The 20,517-nt window shown below is 39.7% G+C and overlaps 1 pseudogene; it reads right to left on the bottom strand.

The window, feature by feature from the left end:
* Nucleotides 1–1,464: 1,464 nt before the first annotated feature.
* LOC101324289 (PX domain-containing protein kinase-like protein) lies at nucleotides 1,465–3,160 on the bottom strand (annotated as a pseudogene).
* Between the last annotated feature and the right edge of the window lie 17,357 nt (nucleotides 3,161–20,517).

Raw genomic sequence — 20,517 nt, 5'->3', positions numbered from 1 at the left:
TTCTGACTGACTTCACTTAGTATAATAATCTCCAGTTGCATCCATGTTGCTGCAAATGGCATTATTTCATTTTTTATGGCTGAGTAATATTCCTTTATGTATATATGCCACATCTTCTTTATCCATTCATCTGTCAATGGACATTTAGGTTGTTTCCCTGTCTTGGCTATCGTGAATAGTGCTGCTATGAACACAGAGGTGCATATATCTTTTCGAATTATAGTTTTGTCTGGATATATGCCGAGGAGTGGGATCGCTGGATCATGTCGCAACTCTATTTTTAGTTTTCTGAGGAACCTCCATACTGTTTTCCACAGTGGCTGCACCAACTTACATTCTCACCAACCGTGTATGAGGGTTCCCTTTTCTCCACATTTGTTATTTGTAGACTTTTTTTTTGTGTGACATGGTTTACTTTAATAAAAAATACAGCTGAACATTTATCACAGATTCTATGAAACTATACACAATGACATTCTCTCTGCATAGTAACCAGCACTGATGTGCGTAACTTGAATTTTTAGATGGATTATTTATAATCCTTTAAAGTGCAATTTATTTAAGGGTTTAAGCCAATCACAGGATAAAGGATCTTTCTAATAAACGAGTAACATTAAAAAGATGATATATTTGGATAAATCTTTCAAAAATCAGAACTCATTTTGCCAAATGTACTTGTGTTGTAATAATAACACCCTCCCCTGGCAAACCCCAAACTTGACTTAATTGCTGATGATTAAGAAGATTCTCTAAAGAGCTTTTTCTGATGTTAACATTTGTCTGTTCGATACATACTAACTAAAGTGAACTAAGAGTCTAGAGTAGTTCCTTTAGCCCTGAGTTCCATAACCACAATGGAGTTCCTGTTTGAACTGAAGAGACTGTTATGAACTTTCCCCGTTCTATTTGAGGGGAAAATGAAGAACTCAGTTGCTTCTCTGACTCTCAGCGGCGTAACTGTGCTTTGGGCTACAGTGTTAATGTCTAGGATGAAATTAAGGTAGCAAGAATGGGTGTCATCTAAGAAATAACCAGAAAATGCTTTAGAATAGAGAAATGAACTCTGAGAGGAACATTTCTAGGAGCTGTCTGACAGGACAGGAGGGATTGCAACACGAAGGCCATTCACCACTGTGACTGTATGTTGTCATTGTTTTTGTTTTTTGTCCATTTCCTTCTGTTGGTGGAAATAACTGATTCCAATATGCTGCTGCCACCAAAAGATGACGAACAAGATTCCTTTTCAACGGTAACAAAGGAGCAAACTATTTCGTAAGGCAGCAATGCTAGCCTGACTTTACTTGAAGACTATTTCCCTCTTGAAAAGCCCCTTACGTGAGCATCTGCAAAGTCGTATGTTGCTGTACTGGCTCAGCAATTATTCATCCAGTAAGAGGGTACTTTAGGGGTTGGAGGTGGAGGGGAAAAAAAAGAACTTTTCCCTCCAGGTGTACACACAAAGCTTTAGCCGATCCTAGGAGTGCTATGATCACAGGTTTCGGTTTTCCTCAAAGTTCTTCGGAAATTCTGGATGGAGCTGAGTAAGGCCCCTTGGCTCACGCCATTCACAGCCTGGGGTAGAAGCTGTGTGGGTGCCTCTGTGCTCTCAGGAGGCAAGGGAGCTGCTGGTGGTAGAGGGGGAGGTAATGCGGGCATCCCTGCCGTGGAGGGTGGAGTCGGTGATGATGGGGATGTGAGAGGCGAGCTGGCCCCAGATCCTGCTGAATTATTGGAGTTGCTGTATTTTGCTGAAGGCTCTTCACTATTTTCAACAGCAGATCGTTTTGACTTCTTTCAAGCTATAATCTCCCTCTGTTTTCTTTCTTCTTCAGATCCATGGTGAGGCTGAGCTCTCATCAGTCTTTGATGCTGGTGGACCTGTTTCTGTTCGTCAATTAGCCTCTTTTCTATACATTCTTTGGCAACGCTCGATGCCTCTTTTAACTTTGTGGGGATCTTAAACCGTGGCTTTTCCGAGGTAGTTGGCAGAACATCACTGAATAATGGCATCTGTAAGAGCCAGGAAAGGGTGGACCTGCCACCTTGACAGGCTTCACAAGACAGCGTAGACTCCAACATGGCCACCACAGCCATAGACAGTGCAGGAGAGAAGGAGTCTACAGGCACTGAGTCTGGCGGTCGTCATCTCATACAGTAAGTGGCCAGAGCAGTGGACGTCCACACTCTCCAATGTACTGATTTTTCGGAATTGTGAGAAATAAGATTGGTAGAAAGAAGGAAGGCCCAACAAGGAATTCTCAAGGTCCAGCAGCCAGCAAGTGTCCCCTTCCAGCATCACGTTGGAAGCATGAAGATGCCCATAAGGGAATCCCTTGTCATGGAGAAACCTTAGCACCTCTAATATTTGTCACCCGTATGTTTTGATTTGCTGGAGTTCTAGGCCTTGAATCTTCTTAGGGTTGCAGTAGTCCCTTAGGAATGGGTCTTTTGGTTGATCAAGTCCTTCAAAGTTCCTTTTTCATTAAACATTCTAATTAGCAATGCTGAGGATTTGTTAGCTGTGGCAAAGGTAACATGATAGATGTACGGGTGCAAACAGGATGGCAAAGTCTGACTAGACACTGAAAATCTTTATCTGACAGATACTAGTCAGGACCAAGGTCAGCCCAGCTTAACACTAGCCACTTCTCTGGCTGATTTTTACTCTTCATCAAGAAATACTTCTTCCTTTTCCTCCAACCTGTGTATTTCAGTGGTTCCACCACCTCCCACTTTGGTTCTGATTGGAAGAACGTGGAAACCTGTTGTAAGGCAATCTCAGTATAGTTTGCAGAATAGTTGTTTGCATCTAAAGACGTCTTACCCAGCTCACGATTAGACAAGATATGATTTGTGGTGATAATGTTGAGATAGTTCTGAAGACCTTTCTGCCTCTCAGCTATGAATTCACGATCCATGTTACCAATCCGTTTCTTGGGAGGAAGAGGTAGACTTAGGCCTGCAATCTGCTGTTCGGCAAATCAAAGTCACTGTATCTCCTAACAATCTGTCGGCTATTTTCTACAGAAATTCCTCTTTGTACCCAAATGATATATTCCATGTGGGACGGCAGGCCCTGGCTCGCCTCCATGGCTGCTGTCAGCAGCACCGTGTTGTCCAGCAGGACCTTGCTGGCTGGTGGCTTCTCCATGAAGGCCATCCTGGGATGCCCATCCCCCAACGCCTCGGGACCAGGGCCAGGTCCGGAGGCACCGACTCCCATCACTTGCCAGGATCTGCTGCCACTGTCCAGACTTTTTAATGATGGCCATTCTAGCTGGCCTGAGGTGACACCTCGTTCTAATTTTGATTTGCATTTCTCTAATAATTAGCAGTGTTGAGCATCTTTTCATGTGCCTATTGGCCATCTGTATTTCCTCTTTGCAGAAATGTCCGTTTAGGTCTTCTGCCCGTTTCTCTATTGGATTGTTTGCTTTTTTTGTTGTTGAATTGTATGAGCTGTTTGTGTATTTTGGAGATGAAGCCCTTGTTGGTTGCATCATTTACAAATATTTTCTCCCATTCTGTAGGTTGTGTTTTCATTTAGTTTACGGTTTCCTTTGGTGGGAGCACTGATTCTTAATGAGGGTGGTAGAGGATGAGGCTTAGAGAAGTTTGACCCCAGTGGGAAGACAGAAAGATGAGGAAATACACGGAAGCATTCAGTAGTTGGACAGAAAGCTTCCCAAGGGATTCTATTAGGCATCTGTTAGGGTTGTGTTTGGAGTCTCTACCCTGGGTGGTGGAGAGAGAGAGAGGATGCCCTAAGAATTAGCCCTCGGTCCAGATGCCTTGGGCAGAGAGATGGGAAGACAACGACTCTTTTTTTTTTTTTTTTTTTACATCTTTATTGGAGTAAAATTGCTTTACAATGGTGTGTTAGTTTCTGCTTTATAACAAAGTGAATCAGTTATACATATACATATGTTCTCATATCTCTTCCCTCTTACGTCTCCCTCCCTCCCACCCCTCCAGGTGGTCACAAAGCACCGAGCTGATCTCCCTGTGCTATGCAGCTGCTTCCCACTAGCTATCTACCTTACGTTTGGTAGTGTATATATGTCCATGCCTCTCTCTTGCTTTGTCACAGCTTACCCTTCCCCCTCCCCATATCCTCAAGTCCATTCTCTAGTTAGGTCTGTGTCTTTACTCCTGTCTTACCCCTAGGTTCTTCATGACATTTTTTCCCCTTAAATTCCATATATATGTGTTAGCATATGGTATTTGTCTTTCTCTTTCTGACTTACTTCACTCTGTATGACAGTCTCTAGATCTACCCACCTCATTACAAATAGCTCAATTTTGTTTCTTTTTATGGCTGAGTAATATTCCATTGTATATATGTGCCACATCTTCTTTATCCATTCATCCGATGATGGACACTTAGGTTGTTTCCATCTCCGGGCTATTGTAAACAGAGCTGCAATGAACATTGTGGTACATGTCTCTTTTTGAATTATGGTTTTCTCAGGTGATATGCCCAGTAGTGGGATTGCTGGGTCATATGGTAGTTCTATTTTTAGTTTTTTAAGGAACCTCCATACTGTTCTCCATAGTGGCTGTACCACTTCACATTCCCACCAGCAGTGCAAGAGTGTTCCCTTTTCTCCACACCTTCTCCAGCATTTATTGTTTCTAGATTTTTTGATGATGGCCATTCTGACTGGTGTGAGATAATATCTCATTGTAGTTTTGATTTGCATTTCTCTAATGATTAATGATGTTGAGCATTCTTTCATGTGTTTCTTGGCAGTCTGTATATCTTCTTTGGAGAAATGTCTGTTTAGGTCTTCTGCCCATTTTTGGATTGGGTTGTCTTTTTTTGTTATTGAGTTGCATGAGCTGCTTATAAATTTTGGAGATTAATCCTTTGTCAGTAGCTTCATTTGCAAATGTTTTCTCCCATTCTGAGGGTTGTCTTTTGGTCTTGTTTATGGTTTCCTTTGCTGTGCAAAAGCTTTGAAGTTTCATTAGGTCCCATTTGTTTATTTTTGTTTTTCTTTCCATTTCTCTAGGAGATGGGTCAAAAAGGATCTTGCTGTGATTTATGTCATAGAGTGTTCTGCCTATGTTTTCCTCTAAGAGTTTGACAGTGTCTGGCCTTACATTTAGGTCTTTAATCCATTTTGAGCTATTTTTGTGTATGGTGTTAGGGAGTGATCTGATCTCATACTTTTACATGTAGCTGTTCAGTTTTCCCAGCACCACTTATTGAAGAGGCTGTCCTTTCTCCACTGTACATTCCTGCCTCCTTTATCAAAGATAAGGTGACCATATGTGCGTGGGTTTACCTCTGGACTTTCTATCCTGTTCCACTGATCAATCTGTTTTTGTGCCAGTACCATACTGTCTTGATTACTGTAGCTTTGTAGTATAGTCTGAAGTCAGGGAGCCTGAGTCCTCCAGCTCCGTTTTTCTTTCTCAAGTTTGCTTTGGCTATTCGGGGTCTTTTGTGTTTCCATACAAATTGTGAGTTTTTTTGTTCTAGTTCTGTGAAAAATGCCAGTGGTAGTTTGATAGGGATTGCACTGAATCTGTAGATTGCTTTGGGTAGTAGAGTCATTTTCAAAATGTTGATTCTTCCAATCCAAGAACATGGCATATCTCTCCATCTATTGGTATCATCTTTAATTTATTTCATCAGTGTCTTATAATTTTCTGCATACAGGTCTTTTGTCTCCTTAGGTAGGTTTATTCCTAGATATTTTATTCTTTTTGTTGCAATGGTATATTTGAGTGTTTTCTTGATTTCACTTTCAGATTCTTCATCATTAATGTATAGGAATGCCAGAGATTTCTGTGCATTAATTTTGTATCCTGCCACTTTACCAAATTCATTGATTAGCTCTAGGAGTTTTCTGGTAGCACCTTTAGGATTCTCTTTGTATAGTATCGTGTCATCTGCAAACAGTGACAGCTTTACTTCTTCTTTTCCGATTTGGATTCCTTTTATTTCCTTTTCTCCTCTGATTGCTGTGGCTAAAACTTCCAAAACTATGTTGAATAAGAGTGGTGAGAGTGGGCAACCTTGTCTTGTTCCTGATCTTAGTGGAAATGCTTTCAGTTTTTCACCATTGAGGACGATGTTGTCTGTGGGTTTGTCATATATGGCCTTTATTATGTTGAGGAAAGTTCCCTCTATGCCTTCTTTCTGCAGGGTTTTTATCATAAATGGGTGTTGAATTTTGTCGAAAGCTTTCTCTGTATCTATTGAGATGATCATATGTTTTTCCTCCTTCTATTTGTTAATATGGTGTATCATGTTGATTGATGTGCATATACTGAAGAATCCTTACCTTCCTGGAATAAACCCCACTTGATCATGGTGTATGATCCTGTTAATGTGCTGTTGGATTCTGTTTGCTAGTATTTTGTTGAGGAATTTTGCATCTATGATCATCAGTGATATTGGCCTATAGTTTTCTTTCCTTTTAACATCCTTGTCTGGTTTTGGTATCAAGGTGATGGTGGTCTTGTAGAAAGAGTTTGGGAGTGTTCCTCCCTCTGCTATACTTTGGAAGAGTTTGAGAAAGATAGGTGTTAGCTCTTTTCTAAATGTTGGATGGAATTTGCCTGTGAAGCCATCTGGTCCTGGGCTTTTGTTTGTTGGAAGATTTTTAATCACAGTTTCAATTTCAGTGCTTGTGATTGGTCTGTTCATATTTTCTCTTTGTCCATTTCTTCCAGGTTGTCCATTTTTATTGGCATAGAGTTGCTTGTAGTAATCTCTCATGATCTTTTGTATTTCTGCAGTGTCAGTTGTTACTTCTCCTTTTTAGTTTCTAATTCTATTGATTTCAGTCTTCTCCCTTTTTTTCTTGATGAGTCTGGCTAACGGTTTATCAATTTTGTTTATCTTCTCAAAGAACCAGCTTTTAGTTTTATTGATCTTTGCTATCGTTTCCTTCATTTCTTTTTCATTTATTTCTGATCTGATTTTTATGATTTCTTTCCTTCTGCTAACTGTGGGTTTTTTTTGTTCTTCTTTCTCCAATTGCTTTAGGTGCAAGGTTAGGTAGTTTATTTGAGATGTTTCCTATTTCTTAAGGTAGGATTGTATTGCTATAAACTTCCCTCTTAGAACTGCTTTTGCTGCATCCTATAGGTTTTGGGTCGTTGTGTCTACATTGTCATTTGTTTCTAGGTATTTTTAAATTTCCTCTTTGATTTCTTCAGTGATCACTTCATTATTAAGTAGTGTATTGTTTAGCCTCCATGTGTTTGTATTTTTTTACAGATCTTTTCCTGTAATTGATATCTAGTCTCACAGCGTTGTGGTCGGAAAAGATACTTGATACAATTTCAGTTTTCTTAAATTTACCAAGGCTTGATTTGTGACCCAAGATATGATCTATCCTGGAAAATGTTCCATGAGCACTTGAGGAAAATGTGTATTCTGTTGTTTTTGGATGGAATGTCCTATAAATATCAATTAAGTCCATCTTGTTTAATGTATCATTTAAAGCTTGTGTTTCCTTATTGATTTTCATTTTGGATGATCTGTCCTTTGGTAAAAGTGGGGTGTTAAAGTCCCCTACTATGAATGTGTTACTGTCGATTTCCCCTTTTATGGCTGTTAGTATTTGCCTTATGTATTGAGGTGCTCCTATGTTGGGTGCATAAATATTTACAATTGTTATATCTTCTTGGATCGATCCCTTGATCATTATGTAGTGTCCTTCTTTGTCTCTTGTAATAGTCTTTATTTTCAAGTCTATTTTGTCTGATATGAGAATTGCTACTCCAGCTTTCTTTTGGTTTCCATTTGCATGGAATATCTTTTTCCATCCCCTTACTTTCAGTCTGTATGTGTCTCTAGGTCTGAAGTGGGTCTCTTGTAGACAGCATATATATGGGTCTTGACAATGACTCTTAAGAGATAGAAAAAAAAAAAAAGAAAGTAGCCAAAGGATCTAATTTCTTAGGGGGTACATTTTCTTCTTGTTCAGGCAGGTTAAGATTGGAAGCAGATTTATCTTCAGGGCATTTAAGTTATCCCTGCTTAATGTTCAGCTTAGAAACTCTTTCAACTTGAAAAAAAAATTTCATTTTACAGATATTGACACAAACAGGCATCCAATGTGAACGTTTGAAAGACATGACATTTTGTGTGAATGTGTTTCTATCAAAGACAAACTGACGGTATCAAATCTGTTGCTGTTTTAATAGAGGAGAGAAGAAGAGAGGCAAAGAGGTTGGAGAGAGGGATGTCAGAGATACAGACAAAATTCCCAACAGGAGGACAGGGACCAGCCAGCAGACACTGGAATGGGTCATTAGCTCTTCCAGTTTCATCAATGCTTTCATCTTCATTTGTTCACAGTTAAAGGGTGTGTGGGTGCGTCCGTGTTCCGCGTGGGTGCGTCTGTGTTCAGTGTGGGTGCCGGTGCTGGCACAGCCTCAGGCTCTGGGAAGGAAGTCCAGCAAGGACTGGGTAACAGGGTCTAAAGGTGGAGAAGTTCAAAGAACTGACAGCCTGACTGGAGTCCCGGTGGATGATTTAAGAGCTTAAGAGCATTGAATATTTCAGATGAATTTTGAGGAATCCACAGAAATTCCAGGGTATTTAACTTAAGATCATATCATAATTAAAGAATTCTTATATATGGCTCGAGCGGTATGGTTCAAATAAGTAGACTTGTCTGCCTTAAGCAAGATTTGTCACATTGACTTCGGAGAGAGAGGCAGCTTTCTATTTCTGAGCCACTTATGTGTTCTCTGTTTCTGTTTCTTTCATCATTAAAGAAGGATCAATGGACTTGAGGTAATTGAAACTTTATTTTCCTCTCTATGGTATTAATATTTTTTGAATCTTTTTGTCTTGTTTCCTGGGTATCATGGATGGAGCAGGTAGGTTAATAGTGAAAAGCTAGGAGGACTTCCCTCCTCCTCAGTAACCCCTTTTTCCCTTCTAGCCTTGTTAGCCTGTTCTTCACAGAAGGTAACGTGAATATTCTCCAAGTCCTGCCCTCAGCCAATGTTAATGTTCTGTTGTTAGCCCTGAAATATACATCAATTAGATTACCAGAATACTCACTGATCCCTACTGTGAAAAAAACGAAAAAAGGTAAACCATATGAGTCAGAAAAGGAAAAAGAGTGAGTCACTAAAAGGAAGGTGTTTCTGGTCTATTAATTTTGGCTACACAGTATAGGACAACCAGCGTGGGAAAGATTTTCAGCTTTCATCAAACCTACATAAAATCACTAGGAGATCAAGCTGGAAATAATGGGGCATATTTTTAAAGTTAAAACGTTAGCGTTGAGCTTGCATAAATGGAAGGTGGCTGTGATTTCTGACGGTGCATGAACCTTTTGCCTCAGGCATTTCTTTCTGTATTATGGTTCCAAAAAAGTCAAGAGTCTGCTCAACAGACTCCTTGGGTCTCTAACTGCTCAAGCAATTGGGTGTGTGTGCGTGCGCGCACGTGCTTGTTGTTGGGTGGGGTGTGCTGGATTGGGGAGGCATAGTGGGAAGCTGGCAGGTGGCTTTGAAATATAGACAGACATTCCCTACAACCTTAATCCTTCCCTACTTTGGAATATCTGCGGTTCACGGGCTCCATTCTTCCCACCTTGCTCCTCCATCGTGACTTACTGTTCTTAGCGTCTTTGTCATTCAATCAGGATTTCTCTAGAGCAGATACCAGACCCTCTAGTGGCACTCAGTGGATCCCAGGGTAGATTTTGCCTGTTAGAAACATGCATATTTTAGTTCCCTAATCAAATACAAACGAAACAGGAGGGAGTGATGGAAACTTACAGAAACTTAGGAGCCTGATGGCTTCCTTTTGTACACTGGCTTGTCAAACATTTGAACCTGTATCATCATGTCTGTTTACTTAAACCTACTAAGTCTAAAATTGGATTCAGGTTTTTCCTCTAAACGTTTGTTCTTCTGAGTTATGTTTTGGTGATACCATATTCCACAACCCCTCAGTTTTCCTGGGTTTTTTCCCCCATGTATTTACTTGATTCAGTCATTTATTCAACAAATACCTACTCCATTCTCATGCTGTGAGTCAAGATACTGGGTACTCTGGGTGGGGCAGTGAACATCAGCATGTTCTCAAGACTTTACGATGCAGAGGACTTCTGTTTGCCTACTCTCTCCCTTCTGTCCACGCCTCTATGACTATCAGTGTATCTCTGTGTCTCGTTTCTTCCTTGTCATCCCTGCTTAGCCACTCAGACAGGGATCCCCCTCCATCATGCCTGGTCCACAGCAATCCACTGCTCACTGTCTTCTCTAAAACTCAGAGCGTCCATAATCCAGTTCCTAATATCTGATCTGTTCCAATAGTTCTCAACCCTAGTTGTGCATCAAGTTCTATTGGTGATTTTACTTGGTCATTTGTTTTCAACACAGATGTCCAGGAAGCACCTGGAAAGCAGGTGAGTCAGTAAAGTTCCCCTTGGAGCTGATGTGGAGCCAGGTTGGAAAAGACGTACTCTCTTGTCACTTACCTAAACCTTCACCTTGTGCAGGCTAAACAGATCTAAAATCACCATGCTTCAAAAATGTCACACACACCCCTGCCCCTGGCTCTTCATTCTACTCTGAAGCTAATGTTTCTCCTCTTATCAGAGCCCTAAATTCTTGCTCCAAGTCCTAATGGCAAATACCATGCCATATTCATCTTTGACTTTCCCAACAATTAGGAATTGTTTATTGAATGTGAAGGGTGGCAGAATATGCCACCCTAAACTATGCCTCATTGGTGTAAGGCTAACTTCGAGCTAAAAATGCAAATGCAAATTCCCCGACATACAGATCCTCCCAAAGGAACTAAACTCTCATCCATCCCTTCCTGGGAGTTTCATCACCCAGGGAAGACTGACTCTTAACATAGAAGCGGACACTAGAAGTCCCCATCACAGCCAGACAAGCTCTGTCACAACCATCATGTCTCCCATCTACCCTTCCAAGGCCCCATCCATCTTTCCTAAAAATCATTCACTCTCCTTGAAGTGGCCTACATCCCCCTTCCACTTCCCCTATTAAGACAGTATGGTATATAAATGCTCAAATCTCACATCTCTTTTGGGTATTCACTTTTTTTCCCCCTGTGATGCCCCCATGGATATGACATTAAAAGTTAGTGCATTTGTGCTCTGTTTACAATAGCCAGGACGTGGAAGCGACCTAAGTGTCCATCAACAGATGAATGGATAAAGAAGATGTGGCACATGTATACAATGGAATATTACTCAGCCATGAAAAGAAACAGAATTGAGTTATTTGTGGTGAGGTGGATGGACCTAGAGTCTGTCATACAGAGTGAAGTAAGTCAGAAAGAGAAAAATACTGTATGCTAACACATATACATGGAATCTAAAAAAAAAAAAAAAAAGGTCACGAAGAGCCTAGGGGCAAGATGGGAATAAAGACACAGACGTGCTAGAGAATGGACTGGAGGATATGGGGAGGGGGAAGTGTATGCTGGGAAGAAGTGAGAGAGTGGCATGGACATATATACACTACCAAACGTAAAATAGATAGCTAGTGGGAAGCAGCCACATAGCACAGGGAGATCAGCTTGATGCGTTGTGACCACCTAGAGAGGTGGGATAGGGAGGGTGGGAGGGAGGGAGACACAAGGGGGAAGAGATATGGGGACATATGTATATGTATAACTGATTCACTTTGTTATAAAGCAGAAACTAACACACTGTTGTAAAGTAATTATACTCCAGTAAAGATATTAAAAAAAAAAAAAGTTAGTGCATTTGTATACTTTTTCTCCTGTTAGTCTGTGTTGTTAGTTTATTTCGTAGACCCAGCTATTGAACATGGGAGAGTAGAGGGAAAGTCTTTCTTGCCTACACATGCATAACTCAGCTTTAATCCCCACCCCCCATATTTAAGTCTTCATACTTCAGGTTTTAAGTCTTCAGCAGCCTGTTTAAAAATTTTTTTTTAATTTTATTTCTTAATAAATTTATTTATTTATGGCTGAATTGGGTCTTCGTTGCTGTGCACGAGCTTCTCTCAAGTTGCGTTGAGCAGGGACTACTCTTTGTTGGGGTGCACGGGCTTCTCATTGCAGTGTCTTCTCTTGTTGTGGAGCACAGGCTCTAGGTGCATGGGCTTCAGTAGTTGTGGCTCACAGGCTCTAGAGTGCAGGCTCAGTAGTTGTGGCTTAGCTGCTCCACGGCATGTGGAATCTTCCTGGACCAGGCCTTGAACCCATGTCCTCTGCACTGGCAGGCGGATTCTTAACCACTGTGCCACCAGGAAAGTCCAAAATTTTTATTTTATATTGGGGTAAAGTTGATTAACAATGTTGTGTTAGTTTCAGATTACAGCAAAGTGATTCAGTTATACATATACATGTCTCTATTCTTCAAATTCTCTTCCCATTTAGGTTATTACAGAATATTGAGCAGAGTTCCACATGCTACACAGTAGGTCCTTGTTGGTTATCTATTTTATATATAGCAGTGTGTATATGTTAATCCCAACCTCGTAATTTATCCCTCCCCCCAACCTTTCCCCTTTGGTAACCATACGTTTGTTTTCTAAGTCTGTGCGTCTGCTTCTGTTCTGTAAATAAGTTCATTTGTATCTTTTTAAGATTTCACGTAAGCAATATCATATAACATTTGTATTTCTCTGATTTACTTCAGTTAGTATGATAATCTCCAGGTCCATCCATATTGCTGCAAATGGCATTATTTCATTCTCTTTTATGGCTGAGTAATATTCCACTGTATACACATAGCCCATCTTCTTTATTCATTCCTCTGTCAATGGACATTTAGGTTCCTTCCACGTCTTGGCTACTGTAAATAGGCTGCAGTGAACACTGGGATACATGTATCCTTTTGAACCATGGTCTGCTCCAGATTTATGCCCAGGAGTGGGATTGCTGGGTCAGATGGTAGTTCTGGTTTTAGTTTTTTAAGAAACTCTGTAGTGTTCTCTGTAGTGGCTGTACTGATTTACATTCCTGCCAACAGTGTAGAAGAGTTCCCTTTTCTTGGCACCCTCTCCAGCATTTATTGTTTGTAGATTTTTTTGATGATGGCCATTCTGACTGGTGTGAGGTGATATCGCATTTTAGTTCTGATTTGAATTTCTCTAATAATTAGTGATGTTGAGCATCTTTTCATGTGCCTCTTGGCCATCTGAAATGTCTATTTAGGTCTTATGCCCATTTTCTGATTGGGTTGCTTGTTTTCGTTTTGATATATATTTTTTATTTTTATTTATTTATTTATTTTTGCAGTATGCAGGCCTCTCACTGTTGTGGCCTCTCCTGTTGCGGAGCACAGGCTCCAGACGCGCAGGCCCAGCGGCCATGGCTCACGGGCCCAGCCGCTCCGCGGCATGTGGGATCTTCCTGGACCAGGGCACAAACCCATGTCCCCTGCATCGGCAGGTGGACTCTCAACCACTGCGCCACCAGGGAAGCCCTCGTTTTGATATCGAGCTGCATGAGCTGTTTGTAGATTTTGAAGATTAATCCCATCAGTTGGATCATTTGCAAATATTTTCTCCCATTCTGTGGGTTGTGTTTTAGTTTTGTTTATGGTTTCCTTTGCTGTGCAAAAGATTTTCAGTTTAATTACATCCCACTTGTTTATTTGTATTTCCATTACTCTAGGAGATGGATCAAAAGGGATATTGCTGTGATATATGTCAAAGAATGTTCTTCCTATGTTTTCATCTAAGACTTTTACAGATTTGCTGTAGAGTCTGTTATGTGGCAGCTGCATGGTGGCCTAGAGGGGAGGATGGCAGCCTGCAGCCTCCAGCCCCCCAGCTGTGCTCCTGCCCCTCTGCCCCCACCATTTCACCACATTCTTCTCTTCTCAGTCTCTCTTCCTTCTCCTGCCAGAGTTCATTTTTCGAAAACAATTGTATCATGACAGGATTCACCCCCACCCCAGAAGCAGCCTGTGATGGTGCCCAGTGACTACAGATAAAGAACAATTCCAAGGTGATGCCCAAGGCCTCTTAAAATCTGGATCCCATCTTCTGTTTCAGTATCATCTCTCTGTCATTTCTTCACAAGCAAAAGATGGTCCCATTATTTAGGTACTGCTCTCAGAATGCACCTTGCGTCTGTCACATCCATATGCCCTTATGGTACTGCTCCTTTTAGAACGCCTTGGCCCCTATGTTCATCTGGAGAAACCTCACTCACCTTAGGGCTGGCTCACAGGGCTGGTTCACATGTAACCTCTGAACAATGCCTTCCCTGAGCTTCTAGACAGAAGACAATTATTCACTCCTCTCTGCACCTGTAGTCCTTTGTACTTACCTCTTATTGACTGCGCTGGCATTCCTGTGTGCCTCGATCTTTTCTGCTAGACCGTGAGAGCCTAGAGGCCAAGAAATGCATTGATTCCACAGATTGTTTTGAATAGTATGAACATTTTAACGTTAATTCTTTCAATCCATGAGCACACATTTACTTTTGTCTTCAAGTTCTTGCATCAAGATCTTATAATTTTTGGTGTACAGGTCTTTTACCTCCTTGGTTAAATTTATTCTTAGGTAAATGTAAATGGCATTGTATCCTTACTTTCTTACTAGTGTACAGAAATGCAACGTATTTTTTACATTGATTTTGTATCCTGCAATTTTACTGAATTTATAAGTTCTAACAGACTTTTGATAGTCTTTAGGGTTTTTCATATGTGTTTTTCTATTGAAATTAATTCTATTTAATTCTTAAATATAGTGTTTTACTACATTAATTGCCCTAGACTATTTATTCTAGAGATTCCATTCCAACCCTACATGTATTGGGATTTTTTTGCCTAATTGTTCTGGCTAGGACTTACAAACTATGTTAAATGTAAGTGATGAGAGTGGACATCCTTGTCTTTTCCTGATCTTAGAGAAAAATCTTTCAGCTTTTTTCACTGTTATATTAGCTGTGTGCTTATCATACGTGGCCTTTATTATGTTCATGTATGTTTCCTCTATACCCACTGTGTTGAGAGTTTTTATCATAAATGGATATTGAATTCTGTCAAACGCTTTTTCTGTCTCTGTTGAAATGATCATATGATTTTTGTTTCATTCTGCTAATGTGGTGTATCACATTGATTAATTTGCAGATGTTGACCCATCCTTGCATTCCTGGAATAAATACCACTTGATCAGTGTATGACACTTTTAATGTATCTTTTTGTTTTTACTAGTAAATACACCTTTTGTTATTTATTTATTTTTAAACATCTTTATTGGAGTATAACTGCTTTCCATTGTTGTGTTAGTTTCTGCTGTATAACAAAGTGAATCAGCTGTACGTCTACATCTATCCCTATATCCCCTCCCTCCCACGACTGTAGGTGGTCACAAAGCACCGAGCTGATCTCCCTGTGCTCTGCGGCTGCTTCCCACTAGCTATCTATTTTACGTTTGGTAGTGTATATATGTCCATGCCACTCTCTCAGTTCGTCCCAGCTTAACTTTTCCCCTCCCTGTGTCCTCAAGTCCATGTTCTACGCCTGCATCTTTATTCCTGTCAGGCCCCGAGGTTCTTCAGAACCACTTTTTTTTAAGATTCCATATATATGCGTTACCATACGGTATTTGTTTTTCTCTTTCTGACTTACTTCACTCTGTATGACAGTCTCTAGATCCATCCACCTCATGACAAATAACTCAATTTTGTTTCTTTTTATGGCTGAGTAATATTCCATTGTATATATGTGCCACATCTTCTTTATCCATTCATCTGTCGATGGACACTTAGGTTGCTTCCATGTCCTGGCTATTGTAAATAGTGATGCAATGAACATTATGGGACATGACTCTTTTTGAATTATGGTTTTCTCAGGGTATATGCCCAATAGTGGGATTGCTAGGTTGTATGGTAGTTCTATTTTTAGTTTTTTAAGGAACCTCCATATTGTTCTCCATAGTGGCTGTATCAATTTACATTCCCACCAACAGTGCAAGAGTGTTCCCTTTTCTCCACACCCTCTCCAGCATTTATTGTTTGTAGATTTTTGGTTGATGGTCATTCTGACTCGTGTGAGGTGATACCTCATTGTAGTTTTGATTTGCATTTCTCTAATGATTAGTGATGTTGAGCATCCTTTCATGTGTTTGTTGGCAATCTGTATATCTTCTTTGGAGAAATGTCTATTTAGGTCTTCTGCCCATTTTTGGATTGGGTTGTTTGTTTTTTTTGTTATTGAGCTGCATGAGCTCCTTGTATATTTTGGAGATTAATCCTTTGTCAGTTGCTTCGTTTGCAAATGTTTTCTCCCATTCTGAGGGTTGTCTTTTAATCTTGTTTATCATTTCCTTTGCTGTACAAAAGCTTTTAAGTTTCATTAGGTCCAATTGGTTTATTTTTGTTTTTATTTTCATTTCTCTAGGCATTGGGTCAAAAAGGATCTTGCTGTGATTTATGTCATGGAGTGTTCTGCCTATGCTTCCCTCTAAGCATTTTATAGTGTCTGGCCTTACATTTAGGTCTTTAATCCATTTTGAGTTGATTTTTGTGTATGGTGTTAGGAAATGTTCTAATTTCATTCTCTTACATGCAGCTGTCCAGTTTTCCCAGCACCACTTATTGAAGAGGTTGTCTTTTCTCCATTGTGTATTCTTGCTTCCTTTATCAAAATAAGGTGACCATATGTGCATGGGTTTTTCTCTGGGCTTTCTGTTTTTTTTTTTGTTTTTTTTTACAGTATGCGGGCCTCTCACTGTTGTGGCCTCTCCTGTGGCGGAGCACAGGCTCTGGACGCGCAGGCCCAGTGGAAATGGCTCATGGGCCTAGCTGCTCTGTGGCATGTGGGATCTTCCCAGACCGGGGCACGAACCTATGTCCCCTGCATTGGCAGGCGGACTCTCAACCACTATGCCACCAGGGAAGCCCTATCTCAGGGCTTTCTATCCTGTTCCATTGATCTATAATTCTGTGTTTGTGCCAGTACCCCACTGTCTTGATTACTGTAGCTTTGAGGTATAGTCTGAAGTCAGGGAGCCTGAGTCCTCCAGCTCCATTTTTTTCTCGAGATTGCTTTGGCTATTCGGGGTCTTTTGTGTTTCCATATAAATTGTGAAATTTTTTGTTGTAGGTCTGTGAAAAATGCCATTGGTAGTTTGATAGGGATTGCATTGAATCTGTAGATTGCTTTGGGTAGTAGAGTCATTTTCACAATGTTGATTCTTCCAATCCAAGAACATGGTATATCTCTCCAACTGTCTGTATCCTGTTTAATTTTTTTCATCACTGTCTTATAGTTTTCTGCATGTAGGTCTTTTGTCTCCTTAGGTAGCTTTATTCCTAGGTATTTTATTCTTTTTGTTGCAGTGGTAAATGTGGGAGTGTTTTTTAAATTTCTCTTTCAGATTTTTCCTCATTAGTGTATAGGAGTGTAAGAGATTTCTGTGCATTAATTTTGTATCCTGCTATTTTACCAAAGTCATTGACTAGCTCTAGTAGTTTTCTGGTAGCATCTTTAGGATTCTCTTTGTATAGTATCATGTCATCTGCAAACAGTGACAGCTTTACTTCTTCTTTTCTGTTCTTTTTCTTCTCTGATTGCCGTGGCTAAACCTTCCAAAACTATGTTGAATAAGAGTGGTGAGAGTGGGCAACCTTGTCTTATTCCTGATCTTAGTGGAAATGGTTTCAGTTTTTCACCATTGAGAACAATGTTGGCTGTGGGTTTGTCATATATGGCCTGTACTATGTTGAGGTAAGCTCCCTCTTTGCCTATTTTCTGGAGAGTTTTTAAAATCATAAATGGGTGTTGAATTTTGTCAAAAGCTTTTTCTGTGAGATTATCATATGGGTTTTATCCTTCAATTTGTTAATATGGTGTATCACCTTGATTGATTTGCATATATCGAAGAATCCTTGCATTCCTGGGATAAATCCCACTAGATCATGGTGTATGATCCGTTTAATGTGCTTTTGGATTTTGTTTGCTAGTATTTTGTTGAGGATTTTTGCATCTATGTTCATCAGTGATATTTTTGTGTTTATCTTTGTCTGGTTTTGGTATCAGGGTGATGCTGGCCTTGTAGAATGAGTTCGGGAGTGTTCCTCCTTCTGCTATATCTTGGAAGAGTTTGAGAAGGATAGGTGTTAGCTCTTCCCTTAATGTTTGATAGAATTTGCCTGTGAAGCCATCTGGTCCTGGGTTTTTGTTTGTTGGAAGATTTTTAATCATAGTTTCCATTTCAGTGCTTGTGATTGCTCTGTTTATGATTTCTCTTTCTTCCTGCTTCAGTCCTGGAAGGTTGTGCTTTTCTAAGAATTTGTCCATTTCTTCTAGGTTGTCCATTTTATTGGCATATAGTTGCTTGTGGTAATCTCTCACGAGCCTTTATTTTTCTGCAGTATCACTTGTTACTTCATTTTCATTTCTAATTCTGTTGATTTGAGTCTTCTCCCTTTTTTTCTTGATGAGTCTGGCTAAAGTTTTATCAATTGTTTATCTTCTCAAAAAAGCAGCTCGTCTTAGTTTTATTGATCTTTGCTATCATTGCCTTCATGTCTTTTTCATTTATTTCTGATTTGATCTTTATGATTTCTTCTGCTAACTTTGGGGTTTTTTTGTTTTTCTTTCTCTAATTGCTTTAGGTGTAAGGTTAGATTGTTTATTTGAGATGTTTCTTGTTTCTTGAGGTAGGATTTTATTGCTATAAACTTCCCTCTTAGACCTGCTTTTGCTGCATCCCATGAATTTTGTGCCGTCGTGTTTTCATTGTCATTTGTTTCTAGGTATTTTTTGATTTCCTCTTTGATTTCTTCAGTGATCTCTTGGTTAATTAGTTGTATATTGTTTAGCCTCCATGTGTTTGTATTTTTTACAGATTTTTTCCTGTAATTGATATCTAGTCTCATAGTGTTGTGGTTGGAAAAGATACTTGATGTGTTTTCAATTTTCTTAAATTTACCAAGGCTTGAGTTGTGACTCAAGATATGATCTATCCTGGAGAATGTTCCATGAGCACTTGAGAAGAAAGTGTATTCTGTTGTTTTTGGGTGGAATGTCCTATAAATATCAATTAGGTACATCTAGTTTAATGCGTCATTTAAAGCTTGTGTTTCCTTATTTATTTTCATTATGGTTGATCTGTCCGTTGGTGAAAGTGGGGTGTTAAAGTTCCCTACTATTATCGTGTTACTGTCAGTTTCCCCTTTTATGGCTGTCAGCATTTGCTTATGTATTGAGGTGCTCCTATGTTGGGTGCATAAATATTTACAGTTGTTGTATCTTCTTCTTGAATTGATCCCTTGATCATTATGTAGTGTCCTTCTTTGTCTCTTGTAATAGTCTTTAAAGTCTATTTTGTCTGATATGAGAATTGCTACTCCAGCTTTCTTCTGATTTCCATTTACATGGAATATCTTTTTCCATCTGTTCACTTTCGGTCCGTATGTGCCCCTAGGTCTCAAGTGGGTCTCTTGTAGACAGCATATATACAGGTCTTGTTTTTGTATCAGTTCAGCCAGTCTATGTTTTTGGTTGGAGCATTTAGTCCATTTACATTTAAGGTACTTATCGATATGTATGTTCCTATTCCCATTTTCTTAATTGTTTTGGGTTTGTTATTGTAGGTCTTTTCCTTCTCTTGTGAAGTTCCTTTAGCATTTGTTGTAAAGCTGGTTTGCTGGTGCTGAATTCTCTTAGCTTTTGGTTGTCTGTTAAGGTTTTAATTGCTCCGTTGAATCTGAATAAGATCCTTGCTGGGTAGAGTAATCTTGGCTGTAGGTTTTTCCCTTTCATCACTTTAAATATGTCCTGCCAGTCCCTTCTGGCTTGCAGAGTTTCTGCTGAAAGATCAGCTGTTAAGCTTATGGGGATTCCCTTGTATGTTATTTGTTGCTTTTCCCTTGCTGCTTTTAATATTTTTTCTTTGTATTTAATTTTTGCTAGTTTGATTGATAATGTGTTTTGGCATGTTTCTCCTTGGATTTATCCTGTATGGGACTCTCTGTGTTTCCTGGACTTGATTATTTCCTTTCCCATATTAGAGTAGTTTTCAACTATAATCTCTTCAAATATTTCCTCAGTCCCATTTTTTTCCTCTTCTTTTTCTGGGACCCCTATAATTCGAATGTTGCTGTGTTTAATGTTGTCCCCCAGGTCTCTGAAACTGTCCTCAATTCTTTTCATTCTTTCTTCTTTCTTCTGCTCTGCAGTAGTTATTTCCACTATTTTATCTTCCAGGTCACTTATCCGTTCTTCTGCTATTGATTCCTCCTAGAGAATTGTTAATTTCATTTATTCTGTTGCTCATCATTGTTTGTTGGCTCTTTAGTTCTTCTAGGTCCTTGTTAAATGTCTCTTGTATTTTCTCCATTCTGTTTCCTAAGATTTTGGATCATCTTTATTATCATTACTCTGAATTCTTTTCCAGGTAGACTGCCTATTTCTTCTTCATTTGTTTGGTCTGGTGGGTTTTTACCTTGCTCCTTCATCTGCTGTGTATTTGTCTGTCATTTTGCTTAACTTCCTGTGTTTGGAGTCTCCTTTTCACAGGCTGCAGGTTCGTAGTTACTGTTCTTTTTGTGTCTGCCCCCAATGG

This window comes from Tursiops truncatus, chromosome 13, assembly GCF_011762595.2.
Source record: "Tursiops truncatus isolate mTurTru1 chromosome 13, mTurTru1.mat.Y, whole genome shotgun sequence".
Classification (NCBI taxonomy): Eukaryota; Metazoa; Chordata; class Mammalia; order Artiodactyla; family Delphinidae; genus Tursiops; species Tursiops truncatus.
This window is presented reverse-complemented; position numbering and strand designations above follow the sequence as displayed.